The following is a 22,664-nucleotide window of genomic DNA, read 5'->3' as shown; positions in this document are numbered from 1 at the left end:
ATACCAACAATGGTTTCAATGACCTTAGAGCTTTCAACATCCTCTTGTTTTCCATTTCCACTAGTTGCATGCTTATGAGCATCTTCTTGCAAAGGTATAAAAATTTTACATTCCTCATGAACAAAAACTTCACAAGATTGAGGGTATGACCAGGTAATGAAATTCCCTCTTAGAACACTTTCATGTGCCTCCTTGGCTTTGGAGAATTCTCCATCATGTTGTCCATAACCAAGACCTAAATACCTAGGCCTTTCCTCAATACCAATTGGCTCAACTATTCCTTGTGCATGTGTGCCTAAACCTTTACCTTCATAACCCATGTTCATCAATAATTTGGACCCTATTCCTCTAGTGTGTCTTTCAAAAGCACCAAAACATTCATTTTGAGAGGAAATTGAAGATAAACTTGAATTGCATACCTCATGTTCATGCATATACTTGGTTAGGGTTTCCTTTGCAACATGGAGCTGAGTCTCCATCTCATGCATCTTTTCAAGAAGTGCTTGCTTCTCCTCCTTCATGGCCATCAATTGCTCTTGAACTATAGTGTTCTCCTTCCTATCTTCATACATCTCTTGCACCATATCTCTCATGATGATAAACTCCTGCAACATCTCTTCATCAAAGAGTCTTGCTAAGGAAGATGGATTAGAAACATCACTTGTTGAAGATTCCATCACAAGTGTAATGAATTAAAGAGCTTCACAGCAATTCAAAAAGCTTCACAAACTTGTTTATTGTGATTTGAGAACCAAGCTATCAATCTTGAGCTTCTCCTTTCTTCAGCTTGTACACACAAACTTGCACACAATTAAATGATTCTTGCACAATTTTAAAACCAATAGCTAATTCTCTAGTTAACCTTGGCAAACCATCTCAGGGTTCAAAAGAGTTAACAAGTGCTCTGATACCAACCTAATCTGAAATCTTGGGAAAACTTGTTAATACTATGCAAGCTCCCTAATCAGTTAAAATTATGTTTAGGATCGTCTTATTTACCTAGTTATGCAAGAGGTTTATGTGTCAAGTTATATGTATTTTATGTGTCATGTGTGAGAAAATTATGAGTTAATTAGCTGTTTAAATAACATGGAAAAAATCAAATGCAAAGAAATATACATAGAAAAATCATAAGACAAATCTGATCAAGGAGTTCACCCTCCATTACTGGGCTACATCTCCTAGGACCTCCTTCAATGGCCAGGCCATCTTGGAATTATTTGGCCAAATGTTTGATTGCAAGTTTATACTCAACTCCAATGGCTTTTCAGACTATTCCATTGGGTTCAGAGGACCCAAAAACCCCAAAAATGACTATTGGATCTCTAAAAACGCACTCTAGTTGATTTGGGCATGACTTCCTTCACTGGTGGCCCTAGGCTTCCTTGAACTTCCCTGTCGAAAAATCACTTGTAGAATTATTCTATTTCCTCTGCAACCTATTCTATTAGGTTAAGAACCTAAAAATAATCCAAAATTGACTATTCATTTGCCAAAATTGGTCGAAATATGAGTGATCTAGGCTCTTCTCCAATTGGGCCTAAAAAACCTCTCCTAAAACTCGAGAGACTCCAGTTAAGTCCACCAAGTTTGGTGGCAGGCCTGAATTTGGTGGCTCCGCCATAAATCCACCAAGCTAACTACTGATTAATTAAGCACTAAGCTGGATTAATTAAGGTAAGTTTTGGTTAGTTTGGCGCTAATCCACAAAATGTTTAATGCACATTTATATTGGATTAGTGGTGTGGATTAACGTTAATCCACAATTAACACAAATATTAATGCATTAATGCACTTGGTTAATGTTTAACCTCCATTTTGAATGCGTTTTCCGCCCTTTGGTCATGTGTATAGGTCATATGGTATGCGTTGGGGGCCGAGAATAAGCCCTGGCCCCATATGAACTCCACGAAACATATGTTACCCTTTATATATCAAATGCGCCCATCGTTTATGAAGACCCACATGGTTTAGTGCAGTGGTATGGTTGTTGGCTTGTGGAGGGGAGGTCATGCATTCAACCCCGACCCCGACCAAAGTTTTTACCAAACATAACTTGTTTGGCCATTTGGGAGGTGCCACGCGGCAACCTCGAGGCTTGCTATGTGGCAACTTCTCATTGGCCCATCCAAAACCCAATCATGTTGCGCCAAATCACCCGGTTGAAGACCAACCATCGATTGACACTTAGAGAAACATCATTGTACGTTGACCACCTTTGACCTCCACAGTCACCTACCATTTCCGTAGTACGGACTACTGACTGGGCAGTACCTACAATTTTTTTTTATGTTTGGTGAAACTATCAGCGGGCTCTAACTTCCTCATACGAAATTTGCTTTGAGTGAAACAGGTTGTGTTGGGATTGTATCACTGAGATGGACATGGTCGTTTAGGAATCGATCGATTTTGAAAACTTTAATTTTTGAGCTATTTCATGCCCCTAATCTAGATTCCGATCATCCTCATATCTTCTTCTCCATGGAATTGATGTCGCGACTTCTATGAATTCCTACCGAGGAATGGCACTGATACCTTTCCATTTTAATTTGTTTAGTTTAGGCTTATTGCAACGACAATGACCCAATATTATTTTTTTGAGGGATGATGATTGTGACTGTAACATTTTTTTGGAAGGGGTATGTTTTAGTATTGAGACCCCAGGTCTCCCTTTAAATTTACACTTTCAGGAATTGCATGCACCTACAAGCTCTTCTATTTATGTTTGCAAAGTTGAACATATATTTTTATTATATATATACAATGTTTCTTCATGCTGAATGTTCGCAGTTACCTTCTGGTTTTGTACATCCTGTAATGCAACTTGTACATTGATATTTATTTCTATTAGTTGGTTTCTTTTCGTTCATTCTTTGTTATATATTGGGGTTTATACTCTGCCCCTAACATACTTAACTTTTATGAATATGCTTTAGTTTAATCCTTGGTTATCAACATTTTGTTTCATACATGCTATTATATTTGTCCTTGATGTATGTGGAACCTAGCTCGGTTGCAGAACGCTTTTTAATTATCTGTGGTATTTGCATGTATATATATTTTGTAGATTCTTGGTTATTTTACTATCTGAAACCACAATATAGTTGTTAACATGTTACCTCATTTAACAAATAACTCAACATCTTTGGGATGTGGAGAGTTGTTCTCAAGTTGAGTTCTCCACATCCCATGAGGTTAACACTTACCACTAGCAAGGATTTTTCTTACCCACGACTTTTTTCTAGGTTTGTACTAACCTAGCTCTAATAGTTTAGTTTCTAAATATTAAATTACATTAAACTAGGTTTTTTTTAATCGCTTGTTCAACAACTCCCGCCCAGTTGAACCCTGGGCCAACTGTCAACAAACAAGAAACCCTCCAGAGAGTTTGATTAATTAGATTGGTGGCCCACCTTGCATCGTTGATTTGTTTGGGGGTCAATCCAACAATACATACAGTTTGTAGGTTTTCAAAGTGTAACCACCCGATTTTTCCTAAGGGTTTGTCTGACATTTGCACTATTACTGAGTTTGGGAAAACACTCTGCTATCTGACCATCTCCTAAAAAACCCATGACTCTTTCCTACCATCACTTTCATTTTTGCAGAGTCAGGCATATAGAGTCATGCTCACAACCACAGTGGTCGCAACAAGTTCTTCAGTTTATGGTTTTTAGCTTATACTCTTCTCATAATGAAGATAACGCTTTCAAATTCTTCCCATTGCTTTACTGAAATTTTCGACAACCTTCTTAAATTTTCCAATCTTTTTGAGGGACTCTGGGTGTGACTATAACATTATTTTGCAAGTGTTATGTTTTAGTATTGAGACCCCGAGCCTCCCTTTAAATTTATAGTTTCAGGAATTGCATGCAACTATGGGTTCGTCTATTTATGTTTGCAAAGTTGAACATATAATTTTATTATATATATACAGTGGTTCCTCATGTCAGAGGTTACCAGTTACCTTCTGGTTCTATACATTCTGTATTGTGACTTGTATATTGATATTTATTTGTACTGGTTGGTTTCTTTTCGCCCATTCTTTTTTATATATTGGGGTTTCTGCTTTGCCCTTCGCATACTTAACTTTTATGAATATCCCTTGGGTTAATCCTCAGTTATAAGAATTTGGTTCATACATGCTATTATGTTTCTCCTTGATATTTGTGAAACATTGCAGAGTTTTTAATTATCTATGGTATTTGCATGTATATATACTCTGTAGATTCTTGGTTATTTTACTATCTAAAACCATAATATAGATGTTTACATGTTATCTCATTTAAAAAATAACTTAACAACCTCAAGACGTGGAGACTTGTGCTCCAGTGAAGTGCTCCATTGATGTTCTCCACGAGCCCACGAGGTTAACACTAACCACTGACAAGGATTATTCTTACCCACAACTTTTGTCTAGGTTTGAACTAACTTAACTCTAATAGTTTAGTTTCTAAATGTTAAATTACATTAAACTTTTTTTTGGTAAGAAAGAAAAAAAGTTTAATGTAATTTAACTCTTTTAAGAAAGAAAGAAAGTTTAATGTAATTTAACATTTAGAACTAGGTTAGTTCAAACCCACACAAAAGTTGTGAGTAAGAATAGTCCTTGACCGTGGTTAGTGTTAAGGTCGTGGGCTCGTGGAGAACTCGCCTAGAGCACAACTCTCCATGCTAATATTTGTTTCCTTCGCATCAACAATAATTTTTCTAATAAACTACAAATGCTTCATTAAATTCTTTTAAGTGTTGTTGTTAGAGTTGTAATTAAAACTTTGCATAACTTTACATTGCGATTCAAAATTTAAATAGAAAATGTTTGGAAGCTATCTTACTCGTTTCAGCAGAGATGACCACCTTACTGTTCCTCTCACTTCTTTCGAGAGAGATGATCACCTTATTACTCCTCTCGGACGCCAACTTTAGAAACCGCAGCTCACCTATGCAATTCCATTGCAGCACCGATGTCGAAAAGTAAAGTTTGAGGTTCTACATTTTTTCAAAATTCCATAATTTGAAATCAAATTATACTAAACGAATTTATAAATTTATATCAATTTAATTCCTTTCAATGAATTCCATCAATAATGTTAAAAAAGTTATACATTTTAAAAATTTAATATATTCAAATCAAATTATGGTAGATGAATTTATGGATTTAGAAACGTGTGTTTCTTGAAAAAATCATTATCTATCATTCATTTCTTTCTTTGGTTCATGTACATTCCTTTTTCTAACATATTAAGTGAACATTACATAAATATTCATTTAAACGAACATTTTTTAACAATGACATATAATAATGACGTGTAAACATGACCGGAAACACTTGGAAAGTCATTCTTACTAGGTGTCTCTTCTTTTTGTTTCTCTTTGACTGAGCTATTGATTAAAAACTCAGATGAAGAATATGCTTCCCATATTCTCTCTTTATTAAATTTTCTTTTCCATTATAAATAAAACAAAAATCAACAAACCTCCTTCTACTAAAAGTTCACATATAAATGCCCAGGAAAAAAAGTTGTTTTGTGTTGCGACTTGTATATTGATATTTATTTCTACCGATTGGTTTCTTTTCGCTCATTCTCAGTTGTATATTGGGGTTTCTGCTCTGCCCTTTGCATAATTAACTTTTATGAATATGCCTTGATTTAATTCTTGGTTATCAACATTTCATTCCATGTTTGTCCTTGATATATGTGGAACCTAGCTCCATGGCAGAGTTTTTAATTATATGTGATATTTGCATGTATATATATATATATACATATAAATTCTTGGTTATTTTACTATCCGAAAGCATAATATAGTTACTTACATGTTATCTCATTTAACAAATAACTTAACAACCTCGTGACGTGGAGAGTTGTGCTCCAGTCGAGTTCTCCACGAGCCCAAGAGGTTAACACTAACCATTGGCAATGATTGTTCTTACGCATGGATTTTGTTTGGATTTGAATTAACTTAGCTCTAATAGTTTAGTTTCTAAATGTTAAATTACATTAAACTAGGGTTTTTTTTTATCGTTTTTTCAATAACTCTTGTCGCTATCAGTGAACACAAAACCCTCCAAAGAGTTCGATTAGTGGCCCACGCTGCATTGTTGATCTGTTTGGGGGTCAATCCAACTATTCATATAGTTTGTAGGATTTCAAATTGTAACCACCAAGATTTACTAGAGGGTTTGTCCGGCATTTTCATTGTTACTGGTTTGGAAAAACACTCTACTACCCAACCGTCTCCTGCATCAACCCACAACTCTTTCCTGCCACCAATTTCATTTTTGCAGAGTTAGGCATATTGAGTCATGCTCACAACCATAGTGGTTGCAACAAGTTCTTCAATTCACAGTTTTCAACTTATACTCTACTCGTAATGAAGCTAACCCTTGCCCATTCTTCGTGTTGCTTTACTGAAGTTTTTGGCAACCTTCTTACAATTTTTTATCTTTTTGAGGGATTCTGGGTGTGACTGTAACATTTTTTTGGAAGGGTTACGTTTTAGTATTGAGACCACAATTCTCCCTTTAAATTTACAGTTTCAGGAACTACATGCACCTACGGGTTCTTCTATTTATGTTTATAAAGTTGAACATATATATATATATATATATATATATATATATATATGCCTGAGGTTACAAGTTACCTTCCTGTACTGGTTGGTTTTTCCCATTCTTTGTTATATATTGTGGTTTCTGCTCTGCATTTCATATACTTTAACTTTTATGAGTCTCCCTTGGGCTAATCCTCGGTTATCAACGTTTCCTTCCATAGATGCTATTATGCTTGATATGTGGAACCTAGCTAGGTTGCAAAGTTTTTAATTATGTGTGGTATTTGCATTTATATATATTGTGTAGATTTTTGGTTATTACGCTGATAGGCGCCCCTCTTATTGGAATTGGGCACTTTAATACATTTGCTAATTAATCATTTTGATCAGATGGTCTAAGTTGAAAGATGCAGGTATATTCTCGTCGTCGCCACTCCATCAATGAATGAAATTAAAAATGATAACTTCCTTTCATATCTAAATCAAGTGTTTAAACCATGTTTAAAATAATTTTTTACCAAATCATGTTTAAAATAATTTTTTACCAAATCCTGATTAAAATTTTAATGTAAGTCTTGTTTATCGCCACGTATAGAGATTAGAGAACTTAAATTTAAAATAATAAAAAATTCTCTATCTAGTTGAAACGAATGTCGATTTAAATTATTAAACGTATGGTTGTTAGAACATAGAGGAATAACTGGCAACGTGGATAAATAACATAACGTTTCTTTGTCGAGCATCCTCATAAACCTGAATGGCTTATGTAATGACATGGAGGAATAAATGGCAACGTGGATAAGTAACATGAAGGTTTATTTGCCGAGCATCCTCATAAACTTGACTTGAGCCTTATGTAACCACTGTGCCTTCATATTCTCCTTGTTGGGACATGCGAAGTGGAACTTATGCTTGTTTGAATATATAGGGACAAAAGGCAGCTTTGAGGAATAACAATAAGTTTTATTAGCTTAGCTTAATTGTAAACCCCTTATAATTAGGTTTAATAAACCATTATAAATATTAGTATTATTACAAATTTTTTAATTTTTTTTATTAATAACTATATGTCTTAATAAACTTGAAACATGGTGGTTTTGAGACAAAAGGCAACGTGGAGGAATAACAATAAGTTTTATTAACTTAACTTAATTGTAAACCCCTATAATTAGGTTTAATAAACCATTATAAATATTAGTATTATTACAAACTTTTACAAATATTTTAATTTTTTTATTAATAAATCCACGCCTTAATGAACTTGAAACATGGCGGTTTTGAAACTTCCCAAATGAACCCTATTAATATAATAGAAAAAGGTTGAAACATGGATGTTTTGAAACATGCATGTTATATTTCAAGAAGCCTTCTTTTCAAAAATCCTAAACCCTTAAATATCAATTTGATTGATCATTCATTACCAGTTTTATTCATTGGCCTCCATTACGAGTTTGATTATATCTTGAGGTTGAGCAAGTTTGGAGGATTCCAACATCCTAGATGTGAAAGCACTTACCGAGGAATGAAAGTTAAGATGCTCGATGAAAAACATAAATGAATGTGGCTTCCCTTTGAATGAATTGGAATAAAATAATTTCTGTTGCAGACTACTCCTAGTCCCAAGGTAATTGCAACATTAAAAGAATTCCATTACTGATATTATTTTTCAATCCTTTATATTTATGTACAAAAATGTCTGATGGTACATTTGCCTAAATTGTTGTCTAAATTGTTTTTTGTTGGTTGATGTGATCCAGATTGACACATACTAATTCTTTGAAGAAACTCGAAAATATGTATCATGGTCAATCTAATTGGAAAAAGGAGAAAATGCAAACATAGAGATTAAGTTGTCAAGTGATGTACTGCCTAGAAAAATGGAGCAGGGAAGAAATATTTAAACATGACATGATTAGATTCCGAGAAAATGGATGAGGGAGAAACTAAATTAGGGAATTTCATTCAAGGGGAATTGGTATTGTTTAATATTTAATATGTTGTTTTCTAGAATATTTAATAATTTTGGTTGATGATGGTTAATATGTATTAATGTCTATTTGATATTAATATCCAATGGAAAACTGAATTCTAGGTAGAAAGTTTTATATTTTGGAGGTATATAATGTATCTTCCCATTTCATTTGTAGAAAGTTGTATTAAGTTTGGGATGATGGATTGTAGAGGAGGTCTTCCACCAAAAGAAGAGGATTCCCCACCAAAAGGACTTTTACTAATTAATTCTAGATCTACTCACAAGCTTAAAAAGGTTGTATTCTATAATATTATTTGCAACATATGCACATGTTCATCCATACTATTATGTTAGGTTTTGTTTCTTTCTCTGTGGAGATGAGAATAAGAGGTCTATCTACATGTTCATCCCTATTATTATGTTAGGTTTTACTTATTTCTTTGTGGAGAGGAGAACACCATGTCTTTTAAACCAAACATTCATAAAGTAATAACAATACTTAGTTGAGAAGTCACTATTTTGAAAATGGTTTTAGATGTTAAGTTTTTACAACAATAGGTTTATATTTTCATAATATTGTTTTAAGGCACTAGGTTTAGCTTTATGGTTTTAGAGTAGTATGATTAGGTTTTAGGTCAGTAGGTTTAGGTTTAAGATTTTTAATATTGATATTCAATGGTTAGTATATTATTAAAATTGAAATAATTGATCTTAAATTGTTATTATAAGAATGACCCATCTTATTTATCATCCCAAAATTTTAAATAAAATATACAACTATGATCTTGAATGGACAAATTACTTATACAAATTCTTTTATTCTTGTACAACTAAACTTAATCTTAATTATTATATATTATTTGTTTGTGTTTCCTCAATATTCCTTCAGCAAACCATTCAACTAATAAAAACATAACACAGACAATAACATCTACCACAAATGCCAAGAACCTTGTGTTACTGTCTCTCCAACCACATTATAGCTACATGTTCATGTTTAAATTAGGAATAAAAACACTAAAAACCATTTATACAAAACAATATTCTGTATTGTTAATTGTTTCTATGTAGACAATACAAAATATGAAAGGATGATTAAAAGGATCTCTTAGAAATATTTCTTTTCAGACTTATTTATTGTTCAAATATGTATTTTTTGATGAAGAAAACTATATCGAGCTAATACAATTTCCATATTTTTAAATTAAAAGACTCAAAAATTTAGATGCTTATAAACCTGCAATGAACATGTAATGGATTAATAGCTTGGATCTTTCTATAAATTTGTAGTTACTTTGATTTCATTTTTATTGAAAATGGATATACAAACTTGATCTACAATATAGATAATGAAATGAACCATTTTAAATTTATATTATTATGTTTTAATCTATTCATTCATGAAAACTTACAAATCCATGTAGACAATACAAAAAACAAACATGTAATGGATTAATAGCTTGGATCTTTCTATAAATTTGTAGTTACTTTGATTTCATTTTTATTGGAAATGGATATATAAACTTTATCTACGGTATAGATAATGAAATGAATCATTTTAACTTTATATTATTATTTTTTAATCGATTCATTCATGAAAACTTATAAATCCATGTAGACAATACAAAAAATGAAAGGATGATTAGGATCTCTCATAAATCTTTATTTTCAGACTTATTTATTCTTCAAATATGCATTTTTTATTGAATAAAACTATATCCACCTAATACAATTTCCATATTTTTAAATTAAAAGACTAATTAGATGCTTATAAACCTGCAATGAACATGTAATGGATTAATAGCTTGGATCTTTCTATAAATTTGTAGTTACTTTGATTTCATTTTTATTGAAAATGGATGTATAAACTTGATCTACACTCCAGATAATGAAATGAATCATTTTAAATTTATATTATTATGTTTTAATCTATTCATTCATGAAACCGTACGAGTATATAAACTTAATTGTAAAATTAAAAAATATGAAAAAAATAACAATGCAAATACTTAATAATATTTAAAATGGTGAAAACTAATCATTTTAAAACAATTTACAACTTGAACATGTAAAATTGTGTTTCAAAACTTATTTAAACAACCACATAACTAAACAATTAATAGAAAAATTAAAATATGTTAAAATGATTTCTATTTTCATCGAGTGCCCTTAAATTTGTTGAGAGAGAATCCTTTCAAATTCACATACCCCTTAATGTTTGGTTTATTTATATTCAAATGATTAATAACATAATAAGGTAATAATAATTGAAAATATTATTTTTTATTTTAATTTACTAAATTTTAAAAATAAATAATCTTTTGTTTTATAAATAGGGAACCAAGATAATGGTGGCCTGAAACCTATCTTAAAGAAAACATTAAATTTGAGAGGGCCATAAGGAAATGAGTAATTTTAGAGTTATATTATTAATATTTTTATTTAAGATATTCTTAAAACATACAACTTTTTGTTTTGAGAAAATTTAATTATTTGTTTAAATTGTATAATAAACTTGCTATTTATTAAAGTTATACTTAATTATATTCATAATGGTATTAATATAATTATCGACATTTAATAACAAAATTAAAATCTGATTTTATTAAAATATTATTAATTTAATATTAATATAGTTTTATGTTATATTAGGTATTAATATGTTTTGACATTATATTAAGTTTAAATTATTATGTTTTAATGTTTAGATGTGTATTATTAGAATTTAATATTAGGTTATTTAATGTTTTCAATATTGCATGTTTTTAATATTAGAACTTATAAAATTGGATTATATTGAGTTTTTAATATTAAATTTAATTTATATCTTTCAATATTCACATTAACATCAAAATTTGAGTCAACAATCAATAATAACAATAAATAATATAAAAAATAATAATACTTTTATAAAATTATTGTTTACCCTTACAAAATTAATAATATCAATATAATAAATAAATATAATATAATTAATTTAAATATATAAAACTAATAACATTTAAATCACATTAATAAAAATGTTAATTATTAATAGGAATTTTAATTATATTATGTTTATAGTTTTAATTATTAATATTATTAATAACATTAACATTACAATTATAAATAATATTAACTACTTGTGGTATGAACAACACTATTAATAAATTTTGATATTAATTTTAATTTTAATATGAATAGTTAATATTAATTTGAATATTTATTATTATTAATATTAATTAATATGTATATGAATATTACTTTTAATAATGTTAATTTTTATAAATATTAATTTTAATGTTAATTATTGATATTAATGACATTAATATTATAACTAATATTAACAATAATATAAAAAATATTTGGTATTAAGAATATTATTAATAAATTTTAATTTACAATATTCTTTATTATTATTATTCTTATTTTAATTTATTCATATTAATATTAATTAATGCATTTTAGTGTTAATATAATTCACATTAACAACATTAAATATAAATAAAATTTAATATTTAGTTTTAATATTATTTACAAATATTAATATTAATATTAATAATAATTTGAATATTAATATTAATAATAATTTGAATAGTAATAATAATATGAAAATTCATTATAAATTATAATATAAATTTAATTTAAGTTATTTTAATTTATTAATAATATTAATATTAACACTAATTAATATTGTTTTTATCAATATTAATAACATTAAATATATATAAAATTTTAATATTATTTATTAATTTTAATTTTAATATTAATTTTAATTTTAATTTTAATAATAATATTAATTAACATGAATGTGAATATTAATATTAATTTTAATATTATTAATATTTATGAATATTAATTTTAACATTAAGTATTATTATTAAATAATATTATTATGGTCAATCATGGTCCAACTTCGCATTGTGACAAAGATTGTCTTAATGTGAAAATTAACCATGGTCCAACGTCGCATTATGACAAATATTGTCTCAATATGAAAGAAAAATATGGTCGAATGTCACTTTATGAGAAAAATTATGTCAATATGAAAATCAACCATGGTCAACAATGGCCAACCATGTTTATTTTAGGGTTTATAATATTCATTCAAACATCACATTGTGACAAAGATTGTCTCAATATGAAAATCAATCATGGTCAACTATGGTCCAACGTCACATTGTGACAAAGATTGTCACAATATGAAAATAAACCATGGTCAACCATCGTAGGCCATGGTCAACCATGGTCAATCATGGTCAACCATGGTCCAACTTCTCATTATGAAAAATATTTTATCAATATGAAAATCAACTGTGATCCATCATGGTCAACCACAGTCAATAATCATGGTCACATTGTAATGAAGATTGTCTTTTGGTCCAACAACAATGGCCATCCATGGTCAACCATAGTCCAACGTCAATTGTGACAAATATTGTCTCAATATGAAAATCAACCATGGTCAACCATGGTCCAATGTTGCATTCTGACAAAGATTGTCTCAATATGAAAATAAATCATGGCTAACCATGGTCGAACATTGCATTGTGACAAAGATTGTGTCAATATGAAAATCAACCATAGTCAACAATGGTCGACCATGTTTATTTTGTGGTTTATAATATTTATCTTAGGATTTATATACCTAGGGTATATAATATTATGCCCTTAGATTTGATATTATTCCCTTGGGTCTATAATCCTATGAGCTTTTAGTATTAATTCCTTGTGTTTATTAGTCACTAGGATTTATAATATTAATCCCTTGGGTTTATTAATCTAAGGGTCCATATTCCTAGGGTATAATATTATTCATAGGGTTTATAATATTAATCCTAGGATTTAATATAAATCCATTGGGTTTATAATCATGGTCAATCATGGTCAACCATGGCCCAATGTCACATTGTGACAAAGGTTGTCTCAATATGAAAATCAACCATGTTCAACCACCACCAACCATTGTCATTCATGGTGAACCATGGTCCAATGTCACATTATAACAACGATTATCTCAATATGAAAATCAATCATTGCCAACCATATTCAATCATAGTCAATCATGTTCAACCATGGTCAAATGTCTCATTGTGACAAAGATTGTCTCAAAATGAAAATCAATCATGGTAAAACATGGTAAATATGAAAATCAGGCATGGTCAACTATAGTTAAGCATCACATTGTGACAAAAATTGTCTCAATATCAAAATCAACAATCGTCAACCATTATCAACCATACTCTAATGTCACATTGTCATAAAGATTTCCTCAATATCAAAATCAACCATGGTAAGTCATGGTTAAAGATCATCAATAGTCATGCTTACAGTATGAAAAATATTGTCTCATAGCACAACGTCATATTGTCGCAACCATGGTCCAACATCGCATTGTGACACAGATTGTCAATATGAAAATCAGCCATGGCCAACCATGCTCCAACATCACGTTGTGACAAGGATTCTCTTTATATGAAAATCAATCATGGTCAACCATGGTCCAATGTCACATTCTAACAAATGTTGTCTCAATATGAAAATCAATCATGGTCAACATGGTCAACCATGCTTGTTTTAGGGTTTATGATCTTTATCTTAGGGATTATATACCTTGGGTTTACAATATTAATCCTTTGGGTTTTTTATGCTTTTAGTATTGATCCATCATTTTTATTAGTACCTTTGGTTTATAATATCAATCCCTTAGGTTTATTAATCTAAGGGTTCATATTCCTAAGGTATAATATTATTGATAGAGTTTATAATATTAATCCTAGGGTTTAATGTAGATCCCTTGAGTTTATAATCCACTAAGTTTATAATAAAAATTCCTTGGGTTTATCATATTAATCATATGGTTTATGTTCCTACGTTTAATTTTAAGCCTAGTGTTTACAATATTAATCCCTTGGGTTTATTAATTTTAGGGTTTATATTCCTATGGTTTAATATTCATTCTAGGGTTTAATGTTATTGCCCTAGGTTTATAATCCCTTGGGTTTTTAATATTAAACCACACTCAACCATGATAAATCATGGTCAACCATGGTCAACCATGTTTGTTTTAGGGTTTATAATATTTATCTTAGGTTTTATATACCTTGGGTTATACTATTAATCCTTTTGGTTTTTTAGGTTTTTAGTATTAATCCCTTGTTGTTATTAGTTCCTTAGGTTTATATTATCAATCCCTTGGGTTTATTAATCTAAGGGTTCATATTCCTAGCATATAATATTATTGATAGGGTTTATAATATTAACGAATGTTTAATATAGATTCTTTAGGTTTATAATCCATTAGGTGTATGATATAAATTCCTCAGGTTTATAGTATTAATCATAGGTTTTATATTCGTAGGGTTTGATGTTAATCCTAGTGTTGACAATATTTATCCATTGGGTTTATTAATCATAGAGTTTAATATTTGTCCTAGGGTTTAATATTCACATTGTTACATTACAAAACTTGGGTTTAATACAAGGTTTATAATATTATGACTTTTTAATATTTAGTTTATAATACTAAATTTTAATATTGGCTTTATAATTTGTGATACTAGGGCTTATAATATTAATCATAGGGTTTAATATCAATCCCTTGAGTTTATCGATCACTTGGATTTTTAATATTAATATTTTGAGTTTATTAATCCCTTAGATTTATAATATTAATCCCTTGGGTTTAAAATTATTCCCCTCACTTTATAATCCATTGAGTTTATAATATTAATCCTTTATGTATATTAATTTCTTGGATTTATAGTAATAATCTCTTGGGTTTATAATATTAATCCTAAGGTTCATAATATTAAATTAGGGTTTATATTCTTAGGGTTTAATATTAATTCGATGGTCTAATGTTATTCCCTTTGGTTTATAATCCCTTGGGTTTTTAATATTAATCCAATGGGCTTAGTAATCCATTAGGTTTATAATATTGTTCCTAGGGTTTATAATATTATTTATAGGGTTTATATTCCTATGGTTAAATATTAAGCCTATGGTTTATAATATTAATCTTAGGGTTCAATATTAATCCCTCAATCATAGCCAACCATGGTCAACCATGGCTGGATGTCACATTGTGACAAGGATTGTCTCACCATGAAAATAAATCATGCTTATTTTATTCTTTGTAATATTTATATTTGGGTTTACAAATGTTGGGTTTATAATATGAGTCCCTTGGGTTTAATATTATTCCCTTGGGTTCACAATCCCTTAGGGTTTTAGTATTAATCCCTTGGGTTTATTATTCAATCGGGTTTATAATATCAATCCCTTGGGTTTATTATTCCCTTAGGCTTATATTATCAATCATGGTCAACCATGGTTGAATGTCGCATTGTGACAAAGATTGTCTCACCATCAAAATAAATCATGTTTACTTTAGTTTTTGTAGTATTTATATTTGGGTTTACTAATGTTGGGTTTATAATATTAGTCCCATGGTTGAATGTCGCATTTTGACAAAGAATGTCTCACCATGAAAATAAACCATGTTTATTTTAGTGTTTGTAATATTTATATTTGGGTTTACCATATTAGTCTAATGGTTGAATGTCTCATTTTGACAAATATTGTCTCACCATGAAAATAAATCATGTTTATTTTGGTCTTTGTAATATTTACATTTGGGTTTACGAATGTTGGGTCTATAATATTAGTCCCTTGGATTTATATTATTCCCTTGGGGTTTTAGTATTAATCCCTTGGGTTTATTATTCATTTGGGTTTTAATATCAATCCCTTGGGTTTATTATTCCCTTAGGTTTATAATATCAATCATGGTCAACCATGGTCAACCGCATTTGAATGTTAGATTGTGACAAGTATTGTCTCACCATGAAAATAAATCATGTTTATTTTAGTCTTTGTAATATTTATATTTGGATTTACAAATTTTGGATTTATAATATTAGTCCCTTGGGTTTAATATTATTCCCTTAGGTTCATAATCCCTTGGGTTTTAGTATTAATCCATTGGGTTTATTATTCGTTTGGGTTTATAATATCAATCCTTTTGGTTTATTATTCCCTTAGGTTTATAATATCAATCATGATAAACCACTGTCAATCATAGCCAAACATGGTCAACCATGGTTAAATGTCGCATTGTAACAAGAATTGTCTCACCATCAAATTAAACCATGTTTATTTTAGTGTTTGTAGTATTTATATTTGGGTTGACCAATGTTGGGTTTATAATATTAGTCCCATGGTTGAATGTTGCATTTTGACAAAGATTGTCTCAACATGAAAATAAACCATGTTTATTTTAGTGTTTGTAATATTTATATTTGGGTTTACGAATGTTGGGTTTATAATATTAGTCCCTTGGGCTTAATATTATTCCCTTGGGTTCATAATCCCTTGGGGTTTTAGTATTAATCCCTTGGGTTTATTATTCATTTGGGTTTATAATATCAATCCTTTGGGTTTTTTATTCCCTTAGGTTTATAATATAAATCATAGCCAAACATGGTCAACCATGTTTGAATGTTGCATTGTGACAAGGATTGTCTCACCATCAAAATAAACTATGTTTATTTTAGTGTTTGTAGTATTTATATTTGGGTTTACCAATGTTGGGTTTATAATATTAGTCCCATGGGTTTAATATTATTCCCTTCGGTTCATAATCCCTTGGGGTTTTAGTATTAATCCCTTCGTTTTATTATTCCTTTGGGTTTAGAATATCAATCATGATCAACCATTGTCAATCGTAGAAAACCATGGTCAACCATGTTTGAATGTCGCATTGTGACAACGATTATCTCACCATCAAAATAAGCCATGTTTATTTTAGTGTTTGTAGTGTTTATATTTGGGTTTAACAATGTTGGGTTTATAATATTAGTCCCATGGGTTTAATCTTATTCCCTTAGGTTTATAATATCGATCATGGTTAACCATTGTCAATCATAGACAACCATGGTCAACCATGGTCGAATGTCACATTGTGACAAGGATTGTCTCACCATTTGTTTATTTTAGTCTTTCTAATATTTATATTAGGATTTACCAATGTTGGGTTTATAATATTAGTCCCTTGGGTTTAATATTATTTCCTTGGGTTCATAATCCCTTGGGGTTTTAGTATTAATCCTTTAGGTTTATTATTAACTTGGGTTTATAATATCAATCATGGTCATCTTTATTAATCTCTTGTGTTTGTAATATCAATCCCTTACGCTTATTGATCCTTAGGTTTTTAATATTTATCTATTGGGTTCACTAATTCCTTGGGATTATAATATTAGTCCCTTTTGTTTAATATTATTCCCTTTGGTTCATAATCCCTTGGGTTTTAGGTATTAATCCCTTGGGTAATAATAAACAAAAGGGACTAATATTATAAACCCAATGTATACAAACACTAAGATAAATATTAAAAATACTAAATTAAACATGGTTGAATTAATAAATAATAATAACAATAATAATAATAATAATAATAATAATTATTATTATTATTATTATATTAATTATATTACTATTATATTAATAATTATATTTGTATACTATTATAATATTATATATCATTATAATAATATTATTATTAATTAATATTATTATTATTATTATTATACAATATAATTGTTATTATAATAATATAATAATAATTATATTATTATATTTTTTAATAATATAATGATAATCTAATTAATTAATATTATTATTATAATATTAAGATAATATTCATATAATAATATAAATAAATAATCTGGTTGTTAGTATTTATATAGTTATTAATAATCATAAATAGTTGGTGTTTAAAAAAATACCTATAATAATTTAATGTGGTTGACATAAAATGTGGTTGATATAAGCCTATTGGCGCATATAAACCACATTGGAAAATATGATTGTATATATCTCATTTAATAAATAAGTTAACAACCTCGGGATGTAGAGAGTCGTGCTTTAGTCGAGTTCTCCACGAGCCCACGAGGTTAACACTGACCACTAGGAAAGATTGTTCTTACTCATAACTTTTGTGTGAGTTAAAACTAACCTAACTTTAATAGTTTAATTTCTAACTCTTAAATTACATTAAACTTTTTCTTAAGAAACAAAAATGTTAAATATAAATTAACATTCAGAGCTAGGTTAATTCAAACCCAGAGAAAAACCGTGGGTAAAAACAGTCCTTGCCAAAGAACAGTCCCTGCCAATGATTAGTGTTAATCTCATGGGCTCATGGAGAACTCGAATTGAGCATTCAATACTAAATTGTTCCCTTTGCATGTTCAATACTAAATTTTTTCCTTCGCATCAATAAGGATTTTTCTGATAAACTACACATGCTTTCATTAAACGTTTTTAATTAGTGTGGTTAGATTTGTAATTAAAACTTTGCATAACTTTATATGGCGTTTCAGTGGAGATGACCACCCTATTGTTCCTCTCTCCTTTCAGGAGAGATGACCACCCTATCGTTCTTCTAGTACGCCAGCCTTAGCAACCGCAGCTCACCTAGACAATTCTATTGCAACACCCAAGTCGAAAAAAGACCAACAAAATAGGCCAAGCTTCCCTAAATACCAATTTTCGTGATCATGCAAGCAGTTTTACCCTCACCACCATCACACCCGTTTTAGAATCCACCCCATCGAAACTGTTTAGCATCCACACTATTAACACTTGTGCAGTTGTAACATTGTACAAATAGTAATCACTTACTATAAATCAAATAGTAATTAAAATTTTAATTAGTTATTACAAATGGTTTTCAATAAGTATGAAGATTGACATTAAATTTATCTCAATATCAAATTTATGTCCCACGATCAACTTCCCCGCTGTGCATTTATAAAATAATCGTGTTTTCGTCTTAAAATAGTATATGTCCATTGACAACTTGACTAACACTGTCCTGAAATGAGAACTCGATTATTTTATACGCAAACAGGTGCATTACCTTTTCTACCTGTCTATGGAATAGGGAATGAAATCGGCCCCGGGAGACCGAGTGGCCGGCCCACGTGCTCCACGAACAAACCCCCACTTGCACTGCGTCAATGTGTTTGAGATCTGCCATGCCTGCGATGTGCAGCGAAAGAAAGTGGGAAATCTGTGTCTAAAGCTGTATATTCAGCCAGTTTTTTTAATGGAAGAAATGTTTTTAGAGTAGCCTTTAGGTATATATAGTTTTGTTTAGGATTGGATTACAAAATTTGTAGGGATTAAATTTTTCTATTCAACTGTTAGATTATATCTATTGGTATGAGTTAAATTTTCTCACCAAATTATTGGACCACATCTATTTGTATGAACGAAATTTTCCCACTTAATTATTGGACCCCACATTTATTTGTATAAATTAATTGTCAGCCAATTTTAAATTGTACAAATAATAGTGTTTTTGGAATATATAATTTTGTTTAGAATTAGATCACAAATTTTATATAGACCAAACTTCCTCACCGACCACATCTATTTATATAGTAACCATTTTAAATTTTATAAACAACCTTAATCAAATCAAATCAATAAGTAAAACCATTAATTTTATGATCATTAGTGGTCAAGTCAATCAGTTAAACAACTAAAGTAGCGTAAAATTAAATTTTATAAGTGGTAATGGTCAACTCAATCCAGTAAACAATTAAATTTGATCGGCAGTACTAATAGTGGTCAGGTCAATCAGTTAAGCAATTAAAATTTATAAGCGGTAGTGGTCAAGTCAGTCAGTTAAACAATTAAAGTTCTTTACATGTGCAGTTTCTCAGATATAATGTTGGATGAAAAAATATTTGCTTATTTGTTAGACCTTTTATAAACCAAGTTCTAAAAGTTGGAATTTAAAAATAAGGATAAGATTTTTGATTTGTGTTGATTGTAGATAAAAAAAAATTCCTAACGTTCCTTTCACTGCAGTGGTAACATGAGTGGCCTTCTCATCAATCGTAATCCTTGAAAGACCAAAATCGGCCAATTTTCATGTTGCTGTCTAGAAGTATGTTGGCCGTTTTGATGTCCCTGTGAATTATCTCAGGAGTGGAGCTAGTGTGCAGCTAGTGGGCAGATTCAATTATTATTTTTCTAGTTAATTTTAATTAAAATTAATTATTTTTTTTAATTTAAATTTAACTTTGAATTTAAATGGTTTAATTAAATTAAAATTATATATAAATAAAAATAATAAATTGAATTTAAATTCAGTTCTTAATGTTAATTTATAAAACATTTATTTATCTATAAAATACTAACACTGAAATTGTGCTCAGCTTAACCTAAAGTTTTGTAAAACGGTTTTGATCTCTGTAAATAGTTTCTGCCCTTTATAATACTCATAATTTATATATCTACACTAATTTATATTATTTACTATTATTTTACTCTTAGACTTACCATGAGCTGCATCCAAAGCTATTTTCAGCCTTATCTTCCAATTTAGTTCTGAATTTCCTGCATTCACACCTGTGAAGAGAATAAAAGGTTAAGGAATTTAGACCTCTGTGATCCATAACATTGTTTAGATAATCTTCGGCAAAATCACATAACCAATCTTTTGTCGACGCGTTTCAAACCAACCAGTGTGGTTCATCGTCAGGACAAGTTGAAGAACCAATCTGGTTTAGCTGATTAGATAGAGTGTGCAGAGATTCCAACGGCTAATTTGACCTAATGCTCTTGGTCAAACCAATAATTCAATTATTAACATTTCTATAAATAGCTAAAACAGGTAAATATGTTAATTATATATAAGATCATTTAATAATACAATATCCATATTTATTATTTAAATATAATGGTCAAAGTTACCATTTTATTACTTATTATTTAAGTATAATGGCCATTCGAAAAATAATAATATAAGTTTATTAATAAATCATATATATTTAATAATTCATAATTCTAATAATATTAAAAACAAACAAATGGAATTCTTAATAAATATTATAATTATTAGAATAAAATAATGTTCATATTTATTAATACCAGAATAACTAATATTATTGTCATATCATATATATATTTATTTATATATACTATCTAATTATCTAGGTAGGTTGTTGCTTTGCTTATTCTATCCACGGAAATAAAAATATCATAAAGCCATATAATTTACCATAAAGGTGGTCCCTTAGGGACCCTCCTGACATGTGCTCGTAGATAAGCATAACTTCTTTCGATTGGTTACAATATCCCAGCAAAGATACCAAGTTTCTATGATTGATTTTAGAAAGAAGATCAACCTGTTCATGGCATACATATGATTTATGGTGCAGTCAAGTATAAATTGTATGAAATTTTAGATCTAAAATTTGAGGTGTTTTTATGATCACATACATTCAACCGGCACAGCGTAAAGTTAACAGTTGGAATGCTTGGATTTAGACTCAAAATCCAAATAATGTTTTTCACATTTGGCTAACAATTTTGATGAATCAATACACTTCCAAACAGAACACAGCAAATCCTGTAAATCGAGCTTATATTTTACCTCATTCAAGAACTGATGAACTCCTTGGTGGGAGAAGGAGGAAAGCACTTTTACAGCAATATATTTCCCTTCGGGCAACTCACCAAAGAACACCAATCCAAATCCCCCTCGTCCGATCTCTCTACTGAACTCTTTTGTTGCAGCAATCATTTCATCTAAACTGAAAGCGCGGGACTTTGATGGATTTGGCACAATAATCATTGACGACTCTGCAATCTCTTCATATAGCTTAAACTTAATATTTTACTATGGCAAAACTCGTTTGTTATATAAATGAAACTTTTGAATTTTAATACACAAAATTTAAGTCATATTTATACCAATTCTGTTAATGAAATAAAATCATAATCATTTCTCATCTATAAGATACATTTCCATTACTTAGCACAATAATATTCTGTTGTCACCAATCTGTTGTTGTTTGTAACCCCGGCTTCCTTTCGCCTCAGTTTGAGGTACACAACAATACCTGCTATCAATGCTACAGTGACGATTAGAATTCCACTGAGTATTGTTACAAGGACCACCTTCGACATATTATTTTGTTGATTTCTTTGGAGTACATTCCCTCTTATCCACACGTAGAATAACCGAAACATAATAAAGAGAGAATTTTTATGAACGTCATGCAGAAAGATCATCAAAATTTGAACTATTCAGGATTACTATGTGGCATTTTTATTTAAAATATCAAAAAATCCT

The sequence above is a fragment of the Pinus tabuliformis genome, chromosome 1_2 (genome assembly GCF_031772625.1).
Source record: "Pinus tabuliformis cultivar Carrire ecotype Pingquan chromosome 1_2, CPIR1, whole genome shotgun sequence".
NCBI lineage: Eukaryota > Viridiplantae > Streptophyta > Pinopsida > Pinales > Pinaceae > Pinus > Pinus tabuliformis.
The sequence above is the reverse complement of the archived record's forward strand: the minus strand, read 5'-3'. Positions refer to the sequence as shown.